This window comes from Bombus impatiens, unplaced genomic scaffold, assembly GCF_000188095.3.
Source record: "Bombus impatiens unplaced genomic scaffold, BIMP_2.2 scf_0019, whole genome shotgun sequence".
Lineage (NCBI taxonomy): Eukaryota > Metazoa > Arthropoda > Insecta > Hymenoptera > Apidae > Bombus > Bombus impatiens.
Genome location: NT_176438.1, coordinates 1124820 through 1138089, shown reverse-complemented (window position 1 = coordinate 1138089; position 13270 = coordinate 1124820). Strand labels below are relative to the sequence as shown.

Sequence of the window (13270 nt, the reverse complement as noted above, 5' to 3'; positions counted from 1 at the left end):
GAGGGCTCCGCTAGATTTTTCCTCGCTGAAGATAAAATTACACGCTTGCGTTGCCAGGAATGCGTGATTGATAATGATTGTTCCGTTCCTTCTTCTCTTACAAATTCTTACGCGTACGTAACTCTATTTATTGGCGTTATTTGGAGAATGATTGTAAAGCAGTATCTTTGTTACGAAGCAAATAATTACCTAACATATCGACTGATAATTAGCATGTACAATATATATATTGTATTTAACAATTTTTCGAATCGACGATATTTATAGAAATATTTGCAACTAGATGAAATTTTATTATTCATTGTTTAACACAGTATATGTTCTTGATCGAGATTTCGTTTCATCTAGAGAGGCATCTGGAAAATTCTTCTTTTGAAAGTTGACCATTTGATTCTAGTATAGAGTATAAGCAGTATTTCAATAATATCTATAAAATTGCAGCTATAGCTAAAGGAATAATATAATGAATTTTATTTTTTTTTTTTTTTATTTATTCAAAATAAAAATAATTTTATTTTATTATCATGGCTACTTATACCAATATCAGTCAAAATGACTGGTACTTGGTAAACTGTAAAATGGTCCTACAATCTGTTTACCGAATCCGAATCAACCAGATTCCTCGTTTTGTATAACTTCCCACACAATTTTTACCACGTGTCATTCGATATGATGGTGTCAATTATCAGGAAAATTCCGGGTCGATCATGATGCTAACAGTAGAACTACCACATCAGTCAAAGTGACTGATCTGACAATTTCATAAATGTGCCAACCCTCATTTAGGGATCATGGTCCTAGATGGGTTAGTAATACCAAAAATGTATTGGATAACATGGAATTCCTTTTGTAAGAAAGTAATAAATCAATGAATATAAGAATATTCTATCGTTACGTATTTTTGAAAGACCAGTCATTTTGAGTGGAGTTTTGGTAGAAATATCTCCTTTATAACGTTTTTTTTTTTGTATCAGAGTCTGTAACAAAAATTTAAAAAATATCTTTTGTAGATTTATGTCAGTTATATGTATATATTATACATGCTCAAACTACAAACGGTTGAATATAATATATACAATATATGTATAACTTTAATAATAAATTTAAAGAATTTTTCCTCTTCTGATGCCTGCCTCTCCTTTCTGCATCAATCGATCACAATGAAATTTTCGATCCATATATCAGTAACCTATATGTTTCTTCACTAAAGTCAACATAAGTAAAGTTTCTATAACATTCCTGAAAATATAACACCGAAAGATGAACAAACCTTTTACGTAATCTGGTATTTAATATCATATCATTAATCGTAATTTAATATCCGAATAATGTATAAAATAGTTATAATATAAATATGCAAGGTAAAAAAAAAACAAATAAAATTTACATAAAGTTCCAACGAGATTCTTTATGAATAATATTTCTGTTCAAATACGTTAGATAAAATAATGTAATAATAGTAATTATTTACAAAGCGGACTACTTTATCGATTTCAATGATCCTGAAATATGTTGTCGAGGTCAACGTTCTGAATAACCTTCTCCTATGCATGTTACCGTCGGCCGGCCTTAGGTTCCGTGATATTGGCAGAAAGCTTCAGTTCAATTTACGTTACGATTTCATTTCGTTCTGGCATAGACGGACGCCGTAAGGCGTTCGTACTTTTATATAACTCAACCTAACGCATCTCCGACAAATCATTTTCAGCTCACATGAGAAGGAAAAATCAATGGCCGAGATAATTATTTGGCCTTCTCGCGGCGCGTCCGTAACGCGCAGATAACGCTACTGTGAAATAAGTTGAGATATTATTAAATAGTAAGAAAGACACAATTCGTGTTAACCTTTATGCTATATTATGTTATCTTATACATTTATCTTACATATTACGCTATGTTATTAGAAATTAGTAAATTTATTGTAAAAATATTAGTGTATAGATTAACGATAAAACTGCTATATTTTACGTCTGTGTTATATTATATAATAAGTCGTAGGTATAATTGATCGCTTGAGAGACGCTAGGTGTAAAATTTATTCCGAAAGCATTTTGTTCCAATGTCCTGCTTGCATTGCAGTTACTTAATTAGGAGTCTGATGATGCAACAATATAATTTTGCTGTAGGATGTTTAATAGTGTTCTGACATTGAAGCGTTCGTACTTGTCAGTATTAGATCGCGTTAATGAATTTAAATGCAATTCTGACTAATTGCAAGTACATACATTGAAGTAGTTTTCCTTAAATACATCGTTACGTGTTATGTTTGAAAATTTCACATAGTTTAAAATTCAAGGCCCTGATAATTAATTATTAGAGTAGGTTAAATTAATTTCGTTTGTTCACATGCCAATTAACAAAATTTAACATACCCGAGATTTGTATATTCTAGTTCTATGTGCGCATTTATGTAAACATATCATTTTTGAAAAATTTGCACTGCGTGTTCCTATACAATTTCGAATAATTAATTGAACTCGTTACACGTATCGCGCATCTACATTCATTAAAAGTGTTACAAACAAAAATGATGCAATTTCGCGTTTGTTAGAAAGATATGAGAACCGTCGAAGAAGGACTAAGAACGAAAAATGATAAAAAACGGTATTTGATCGTTGTTTCCTACAGCTTATTTTCTTTTCCGCCAACGTCACGTATTCGGTAAATAATTTTTTGTAAGTTTGCATATAGTTCACTCTCCTTGAAAAAACTTGTTTAAGTCGTGTCACTTCTGAGATACGATCACCACAGCGCGTGATTCTACGAAGTTAAATCGGTGCAGATCTGCTTAAAAACAATTGCCGTAAAATTAACCTCTATATTTACGGTTAAACTTTTTTTACTTGCATCGTATTCTACTCGTCACGAGGACCGAACTTGACAAAGGGACCATAGGTTATAAGCAATAAAATCGTGAGCGATTTTCTGCGAAAAATGATGCTAAGGTATCGTTTACGATATGTTTACATTTCACAGTCGGATAGAACGTGAATAATATGATATTAACGAGGAGACAGGAAAATAATTTCTCGACGCGTAAGATAGGCCCTAAATACTTGGAATCGACTCCTCTGTAAAGCAGATTCATCTCTAAGATTATCGTATTGCCGGTAGCCGGAACCGTAAATCGTCGGTCATCAGTCATCAGTATTAGGTTCGCTTATATCAGTTTTGAGTGGTGATTGGTGGATGGTACGGTAAGGACTAGCGTAGCTCCTATAGCTTGTCCAATGAGACGAGGTAGTAAAGATAAGGAAACGCATTGGCTGCCACGATGAAACGCTACTTTATGTTTGCTTACGTTTACTTGTGTTTATGTTTAAACGCCTCTTCTCGTTGGACAAACTGTAGAGGCACGAATGTAATATAGTTTCTTAGGGTGGCGACAAGGGACCTAACGACGCTCTGTATTGTCTGGGGTTCGCGTGCACACGACTGTACGGGGCCAATGACACTCCCATGACACGCGAAGAGCGATAAGGGTTTTAGCTACAAGGACAGACTGCTGAAGCTTCTGTCGATAAATCAGAAGTTCAGCGCTTAACCTTCGCGAGATCCAGATCACCTAACATCGATATACGTATTATCTAAGAAGCACCTAACTTTACGATATTGAATTATTACAGAATTAACAGAGGAAGAGGTTTCTCATGTTCATTCCTTCCATTATTTTCCATGCAAATAAAAATTTTACTAGTAGTATGTTATAAAATAATATAATAATTTTTATAATTAAATAACATAATAAATTTGTATTATTGTATATGTGAAATATCTTACATTTTACTCAGTCTTTAATAAGATTTTAGAGAAAAGTGTTCAATGTATGTATTGTACAGAATATGGACTATCAATATTGTTACTATCTTTATTATTACTGTTATATACATTTATGTGTAACAAGTATCAGAACGTAGCGACGTGCAAAAAACCATTGATGAAGATATAGTTAAATGATCTATTAATATACATATAGAGCTATATACTATATTTGATTTATAATTTGGATATACGCGATAATAAAAAGGCATATTAAATACTTTTCTGGGACTTTTTATGATATTATTAGTGTTTCACAGATTGTTCTTAAATCAGTAGTCGAATAATGAAGTCTAGAAAATATATGTCTAATATCGCTCTATTTTTCACTAACAAAGTTTTAAAAATATAGGTTTCTATCGTTCGTTTCTTTTTCGATTGATTATTTCTATAATTATAAAATATCATACTGTCTTGTCAAGGAAACTTCGGCAATGTTAATTTGTTATATAATGGAATATTCTTAGCTATATCTCAAATACACCTATTATAAATCTATTTCGTATAGCATGTCGCAAATCTTTGCCATATTTACGACAAGCATTATGGCAGGTAGGCAGACACAGTGAGAATTGAAATGTAGTGGTATAATTGCTATATTAATAGATACAATTTCCAATTTCTTAAGAAATCTACAGATCTTCTAGAAACCTTCTATGCGAGAGAATAATCCAAGAAATATCTAAAATCCTACGAAGCAAAATAATTGGCAGAATGCTAGGTATTCGAAATTGAATCTTTTTAAGTTCTTTCGTAAAAGATTTTCCTTAGCTTTGATTACTCTGTAATGCTAAAATACACGCTTCTGTAACTTTATCTGTTAGAAAGCAAAAAAATGGTATAAAAAGATAAATTTTCCATTGTTAACCATTTAGCTGTTCTTGACGAGTATACTCGTTCTGAAGAAATGGCAATATTTTGTGTTACGAGTCATGACAGTATTAAAATCAAAAAATAAAACAGTCTTTTCGTTACAACTTAATTCCATATCATAACAGCAATATGCACTCTGCGTTTGACGAGTATACTCGTCGTCGCTTACTTTCAACAAGCTTTCAAAGAGTTGACCGATTCAACAAAGATTCATATAGAATTTCATAGAATTTTGGACAAACTATTAAATAATTTTAAATACACACTATGAAATTGTTAGGATTGTTGTTATCAAAAAGTTACGATTAATACCGTTTCTCAATAATAATTAGATTAAAATACTAGAGCGAAGACGATGGAATTTCAAAGGAATGAGGATCGAGTGCGCATTTCCAGATTTTGCAGATACGATTTCACAAGAGTCTCGTAACTTGTCACACATTCCCTAACGTACATATGTGTGTTACACTCGGACAGATGGTCTGTACGATTATTGAAGTCACTCAGCTGTTGATTGTCGTCCAAGGCTCCTGCTACTTAAGCATTTCGTGCGAGTAGTCAGCGTAGGTTGTTCGCCAATAACTCGCTTGCTCAATTCAGCATACGTGTCTCTTACAACTATTATTCCACTCGATTTTGAGAAGAACGTAACAACCTTCCAAAATCCTTTGATCGAACGAGGCATATTTTTGTTTAACGATAGATAGCATTCGAAACAAAATGCACTCAGAAGCTGAGTACCAATAAAATATAAAATTACAGTGAGTCAGTGTAAACTCACGAAAATAGTTAAAAGCAATAATGAGGTAGAACATAGAATACTTTTATCGATACATATATTATATTTGTTATAGATTACAGGAAAAGTTTTGAAATTTTGTTAACACTTCAACGAAATACGAATATCGTAAATTATATTGGTAAAATTTGAAACTAATGTAAAAAATATATATATATATACCTAGAAACTACAAAAGATTTATTGCAAATATAGATTCATATATAGTTAGTAAAAGATTAGTATACAGCGTGAATAGTTATCTTAAACATAAAAAGTCCAGGCTTAAAAGGAATTATTCTAGTTGTAAATTCAACTGCTTATGATTATCGATATCTTTAGTACTGTAGATTCCGTTTACCCGATTTGCGCGTTTGAGGCATTCTATTGCTTCGTTTGCATTACGTTTGGAGTGGCTTACAATCCCTTCGTGTCTATGTTGCCTCCTACTCCTTGGTAGGTAGTACATATATACATATCCTTCTCTGATTTCTGTATTTTCTGCAGTCGATAATTATACGTATGCTCGACTATAAGTGGAATGTGACAAGCTTCACACGTTACTCTTGATTTCGTCGTATTTTGAGCCAAAAAATCTTCCTGATAAATTCTACCTCGACTGTAGTATAAATTTAGATCCATAGCATATAGTTTTTTATCATTAATGTGTTAATGATTAAGTGATAGTTCATCGTGATGTTATTCATTTCCTTTAAATTTCGTAAAATTGTAAAATCTAGACGGATCGAGTTAATCCATGAAATTCGTAACCGTAATGTTAATTTGCCATCGATCCGTGTACTTTAATTACATTCGTGTATCATCGATGCACTTGCTACTTATGAACAGCAGTGTAGTAAGCGCGTGGTATTACCAATTAAAACCGCAGGCGAAGGACTGGTTTCGTGGCCCACATTTGACGTTTACTTACCTATTCCAATAGTTAGAGTTACGTTACACGATATTCTCGATGAGATGGATGGTATTCAACTTCGTTACGGACAATGTGTTCACGTATCGTTTGAATCGTGATAAAAATAATGATTTGCTGGAGAAAGAGAATCTTATTAGAGAAAACATTAGCAAGTTTCTTTTCGTATATGTCAAGTGTCAACCGATTGCTGTTTTCATTGTTTCGTTCCATTTTTCTTAAATTACAATGAACTGTTGTTATTCTTGTGGGACATGTTATTTCTCGAAATAGCTCTAACATTGATTAATAAATAAAAGGAAAATAATTACACCTCTAAGCTTATTTACAAACTTGATTGAATACTTTTAATTACTAATTTATACATTGGTTTATTTATTTATTCGCTGGTTAAATTGTTTACATTATCATTTCCTGATTAAATTGTTTATTAATGAAATTGTAAATAACTAGAGATGTTCCGGTGCAAGTAAATACGAGTACATATTGATACTTTCGATTGCGATACCATGCCCCCACTTAGTATTGAAGGAAAAGGTACTCCTATCGAATGAAGCGAGTACCGATACGAAAGTATATAATCAACACGGTGAGCGTATCCTGGGGAAGTTGCATGCCTGTGCACATTGTACAGCCTTAGCAAACACAGCAAAGTCGTATAAAGAATCCAATATGTATGTGTATAAAGATGATCAATGGTGATATATGATACATTAGTGAATCAGTGAATCAGTGAATCAGTGAATCAGTGAATCAGTGAATCAATGAATATGATACATCGCAATGAAGAAAGTAAGATACCGTTGTACATGTAGATAGAGAAAAGCGACTCTGATCATAATATTCTTAATTCGCAGGCAAGTCTAAATAATTTAAGGTTATATTTTCGTCTTTATTGAGATATTGTTGCTAATAATGTTATTATTGCTCGTTAATGGAATATTCGATACAAGCATTTACTACTTGTATCAATGCTTGTATCAATGATGCTCGCTCTCGATACAATAAATGGCTGAAGCCTATAATTAACATTTCGCTTGCATTTTACAATCGATAATTACATGGTATCTATTTTGCTCATTGAAAAAAAATATATATAATATATAAAATGACCTTCGATATAATTCGTTGTAAAATATATTAAATTATGTTTGCAAATTTCATATTGATTTTTCTAAGCCTCTTATAAAGTAAAGAGGCCCGCAAAAATTGCATCTCATGACATAATGCGTGGATGCGGGTTTTATTTCATAATGGGCTTCAGCAACAGTACCCTCACTAAACGATCATTGAATACTTTGCTCCCCAAAGACAAGGATGGAATTTGCGCTTCACGGTGATCTTATATAATGTAAGCTGGTAAATATAGTTGCGAGAACAATGTGCCATCTAGCGGCCTTCATAGGAAGTTTTGGACTTGTATACTCTGATCTAATTGTAGGAAGTAGATTCATCTATTTGCTTTATTTTTTCTGGTTTACATTTATTTATGATTGCTTCGAATGATTTTTGTTAAACTTTAAATGAATATCATAAAAAAATCTGCAGCTACTACATAGTAGACATACTTACTATATCGATAGTAGGAAAAAGCTATCATCTATAAAGTGCGATGACTCCTGGAAAAAAAGCATTTGAACACCAAAGTAGTTTTCAACAGTGGCACTCCACGCATGGCCATCTAATAAACTTGGACATGAACATACACTCCCCGTCAAAAAGATAACCCAGGTATGTTATCTTTAATTTCTCAATGACGCGTGCAAAGATTTTCGTCTGTAACGTATAATATCAAAACATTATGAGCTTAGGATATGTGGTTCGTTAAAAATAATTAAGGATATTATAAGGTTTAGCGTGTAACAAGAAAAATTGTTTTATTTTAAGAATGAAATGAACCTAACCCCAACCTAACCCCCTTTATTTTCTATTGCTTCTATTGTACGATTTGCTACCGATTTATATAGTTTCTGGATATAATTTTGACTTAACGTATCCCATTCGCGTACAATTGCATTTTTTAATTCTTGTACGTGTTGATACTGCTTTCCATTTACGTATACGCCGTGAACAAGTTCTGCCCAGCAATTTTCAGTAATATTAAGTTCCGAGGAGCGTGCAGGCCACGGCAAAATAGACATATTATTTTCATTAAAGTATGATTGGACCAATCTTGATGTGTGTGCAGATGGATTATCTTGTTGAAAGATTTAATCAGGTCCAGAAATGCGTTCTGCATAATTATTTATTTGTTCTTTGATTAAATTTATGTATCAGATACTATTCATTCTCCCAATGATGAACTTGATACTTGTCTTGCCGAAATAACCGATGCCGGCCAAACCATCACGCTGCCTCCACCCATTTGTCTTCGAATTACTGACATTGTCCCTTTTCTTATGTCATGAAAATAATATTTTAACCCACCAAGACCATCCATGTTGAATATTTTTCGTCTGAAAATAGTACTCTTCTCCATTTCTTTTTCCAATGCATTCTTTCTTTTGCAAAGCGTAAACGTTCTACTTTGGGTTCCGTTATTAACGAAGGCTTCTTTTTCAATTTTAGCCTCGTAGAACTCGACGCACACTTGAAACACTGGCACTATCGGATAACGATGACGACCGATCAGTACTTTTCTTTTTGCCATAATCAACATTTTTTAAGAAATTGTGTATTACTCTACGACTTCATCTTATTACTTTCGATATTTTTGCTACTGATAACCGTTGCTGTTTTAGTTCAAGAATTTACTCTTTTTCAGACTCGTTTAATTTTTTTTCGCGACCCACATACTTACAAATTTATATAATATTGTACTGTAATCGTTACTCGTTGACAGATCATGAGCTACTGAGCAATTTCTAAACATACTAACAGAGTGTGTTATCATTTCGACCTTAGTATGGAATAGTTTTTCTTTGTTACACACTAAACCTCATAATATTTTTTATTATTTTCAACAAACCGCATATCCTAACCTCATAATGTTTTGATATTATACGTTACAAACGAAAAACTTTACATGCGTCATTGAAAAATTAAAGATAACACACCTGGGTTATCTTTTTGACGATGAGTGTATGTACACATGTGACGCATTCGACAGTAAACAATACGCGACTGTCGTATGTCTAGACATAGAAGAGGCCTATAATACGGATTAGAGAAACTGAAACTCAAGAAACATGCAGAAACACGGCTACGAAAGAAACATCTTCAATTTTATTGTTACCTTCCTATCTATTAGAACCTTTCTAGTTAGAGTTAATAATACATCCTTTTCTCCACAATGGTCTTAGAAAACGTATTCCTATTACTGGTCGCTATAAACGACGTATTGAACATTGTAAGAAATCCGGTCAAAGTACTATTATTTGTCGATGATCTAACTGTAATATGTAAAAGGGGAAATCTCTGTACCATCCAGATACGAGTACAAAAAAACACTAGACAAACACTAAAAACACTAGAAACGTTGGAAATGCAGGAATCACTCGCTTCCTTTACATTACCTTTCACACTAACCTTACAAGGCCCGGTCAAATGACCGATTAATTTAAGATTGTACATAAATTAAAATAGTTATTTCTTTATGGAAATTCTTATATTAACAAAAATTGAAACATTGATTAATCAGATAATATAAGAATATAACCTTACCAGGCCTGGTCAAGTGACCGGTTTCAAAATTTAATTTAAAATTGTACATTCATTGCTATTTCTTTTGTTCATCCAACTTTATGTAAATTCCTATGTTAATCAACAAATTATTATAATCAACAAAAATTGAGAAATTGATTAATCAAGTAATATAAGAATTAACATAATGTTGGAAGAACAAGAGAAATAACATTGAATGTACAATTCTAAATTAAATTTTGAAACCGGTCATTTGACCGGGCCTGATAAGGTTAATATTAATAAAAAGAAATAATTATCTTTAGCAACAATCGACAATCTACACGCATAGAATCAATTCTTCACAACGACAAGCACTCTAAAGGAAATAGTCTCCATCAAGCTGTTGGGACCAACTTTTTACTCTCAATTAATGTGGAAATCTCTTATTAACAAACTGAAAAACGACAACAATCAAAAACTTGATATACCTGAAACAATAGTGGCAAACATTTGGCTCTGTACACAATAGACTGAGAATAGCAGTAGGTGTCTTCCGTTTCAGTCCAATCAATGGCATTCTCAGAAATAGAATAGATCAGAAGAAAATACGTAACTACCAAATTAGCCTGAGATCACAGCAGATCAGAATCGTCCCCATCCTGCAAAACCCCGTGTTCCATAACATCTTCAAACGGAACAACTGAATAAACTCGATATGGAAACTTAATCGACAACGAGGAGATAAATTCGCAGTATCCATTCGTGGTTTATTCCGAAAATTAAAATCAATACCGCACTACCCAAGCACAGTCACAGAAAGAAAGCCGACCCAGCAGTTTTACATAGTTTGAACAACTAGAAGAAACAGCCACAAATCACATGCATGTATATGTCATATGTGTAATATCAGGCGTTAAACGATTCCGGATATGCGGTCGTCAGCGACCAACAGTCGAAAAGAGCGGACTCTGTCAAAAAGAATCTATCCTTCTTTTACCAACTTAACGCGTTAAAACACGAAAACACGTTGAGGTCACTGCTACGATCACTACCGGTCAAAACAAAAATTTCGTTATTTCCCGTGACTGTAGAAATGCCACGATATCGATCGAGAACCAGTGGAAAAATGAGCCCATCGTGCAAAAATGTCAAACATCCTATGTCAAATCGATTCAAAGAAACAACTCGATTACAGTGGTCTGGGTCAATCCTGCCACATCTGACATCGCTGAGAACGAAAGAGCGGTCAAAGCAACAACAGCCACCGCGATTTACCAACTGCCGAACACTGCAGCAACAGCCTGTCCCCAGAAACTATGACTTATTAACTGAAAACAGAGACAACAAAAGGCAATTGGAATAAAATTAATGACGATCTTCGTCCAAACCACGACAAACAATAATAAAAAACGAAAAAGTTTTCAAAGAAGATGATTGCTCGTATTCCAGCAAGACGAGATGATCGAAAATCGTAATAACTCGCACGAAATTCACTCGGCAATATCTCCTCGACGAAGAAAAAGCGCCAATCTGCGAACTGTGCAAAGTTCACGTGACCGTGGCAGTGAAGCACGTATCATCATCGTTGATCGCAGAAGGTGCATCTTGAATAGACAAAAATAAAATAGAAGGTATGGGACTCACCTTGAAAGACAATTTAAAGGACAATGATCCGGCCCAAAACCTACTACGCTGTCAAAGTGTAAAACCAAACAGTACGGCGAACTGTCAACATTAGCCCTCGGTTGCTAATAAACCATACAAACTATTGATGCGACGTTATCTAATTGAAATAAACAAAAAGAAGAAGTCTGTCAGCGAATATTCAATTCGATAATACTCTCACTCGTATCGATGAATCTCCTTTACAGCGAAATGAAAATTATTGTATACTTAATACTCACATATTAAACATCTACGATACTATCGACAAGTACATCTACTAACATATATTAAACTGAGCTCGCGATTTTTACATTTACGCTTATTCGTTGTTGTGAAAATAAGCACAACGTAGGTACTTGAAAGTTTCTCGAGTGAAAGATAAAAAAAAAGAATGGAATTCCATCGATAAGCCTTAGTCTGAAATTACGTTTACTTAGGAAATGTCCTTTACTAGATTTTCTAGTGCAAGGATCGTGCAATCACTTGATATTAAATGACGTATTAAACAATCGCCGAACAAGGAAACATTGATTTAAAGTGTGTGCAATATGTCTAAAAAAAGATATCCGTTATCATATTTCTTATCTCGTGGCAGTAGACGTACCATTGTCTCGACAAATAAGAAAGCAGCAAATTGCGAAATGGCAATTTTATTCAACTTTAATCGCACGATTTAATTGCACGCTTCTTTTACCATTGGTCGAATTCCTTTGCTTTTCGAAAACATTCACTCGAAATTAATAAATTTTTGACGATTCGTCAACAGGTGTTATCTTATCTGTACGTATATATGTAGGTATATCTGAAGATTAACGAAGATTCGTATCCAGTTCGTTACGATTCTACGATTACTTTTAATGCAGCTGTTACATGACAACGTTCAGAGGAATTATCTTAAAATACGACCCAGGAATGAGAAAATGGGTTGCAACAAGATTACTGTTTAAACTTTGGCTTGGTGTTTTTCATGTAGAAACGAGGTCTCCAAACGCGCTGGTCCGTAGGATCGGACAGAATTCAAGTTGAAAGAAAGAATGGAAAAACGATCAACTAGGAATAAAAAATAGCAATTTTTCTAGAAATTCAACGAGCGTAAGGCGAAACTGTTGAATGGAAATTTTCATAATCATAGAATTAACGCCGAATAAAGGGAAATTCAGTGAAATCGATTTTAATCGAATCATAAACAAAGGCCACAAGTAGAACGCATAATTAGTCACATTTTCAATCTTTCGCATAGTAGAAGAAGAAATTTGATACGTTATCGAGCAATTTCATGTGTTCATTTGATTTTGCCATTAAATATGTGCCTTTGCTAGCCGTTTGATCGTTTAACGAATATTAATGACATTTGTTATGCAGACTACTACAAATTAAGTTAAACTAACAGAACTACTCGAGATCAATAGCATTCATCCCTTAGAGAATATCGCGGATTTGTCAGTTATTTACCTAACGCCAATCTAACCTCAACCTAACCTCAATTTTCGCTGTTTAACTCGAGCCTTTTGTTCTGCTTCTTTTTTGCAAAAGAAGGAAAGAATTAAAACTTTTGTTCCTAGCAAAACGGTAAAAAGCAT

At 33.5% G+C, this 13270-nt stretch overlaps 1 protein-coding gene and 1 non-coding gene across 2 annotated transcripts in view; one reads left to right on the top strand and one right to left on the bottom strand.

Annotated features, from left to right (window-relative positions):
• Positions 1 to 13270, top strand: part of LOC100741925 (V-type proton ATPase 116 kDa subunit a) — a 53142-nt gene that overhangs the window by 10113 nt on the left and 29759 nt on the right. The gene's annotated exons all lie outside the window — the stretch shown is intronic.
• LOC112212509 lies at positions 7600 to 7723 on the bottom strand. The gene has a single exon (XR_002946325.1). It is a non-coding gene; the product is annotated as a U4atac minor spliceosomal RNA (small nuclear RNA).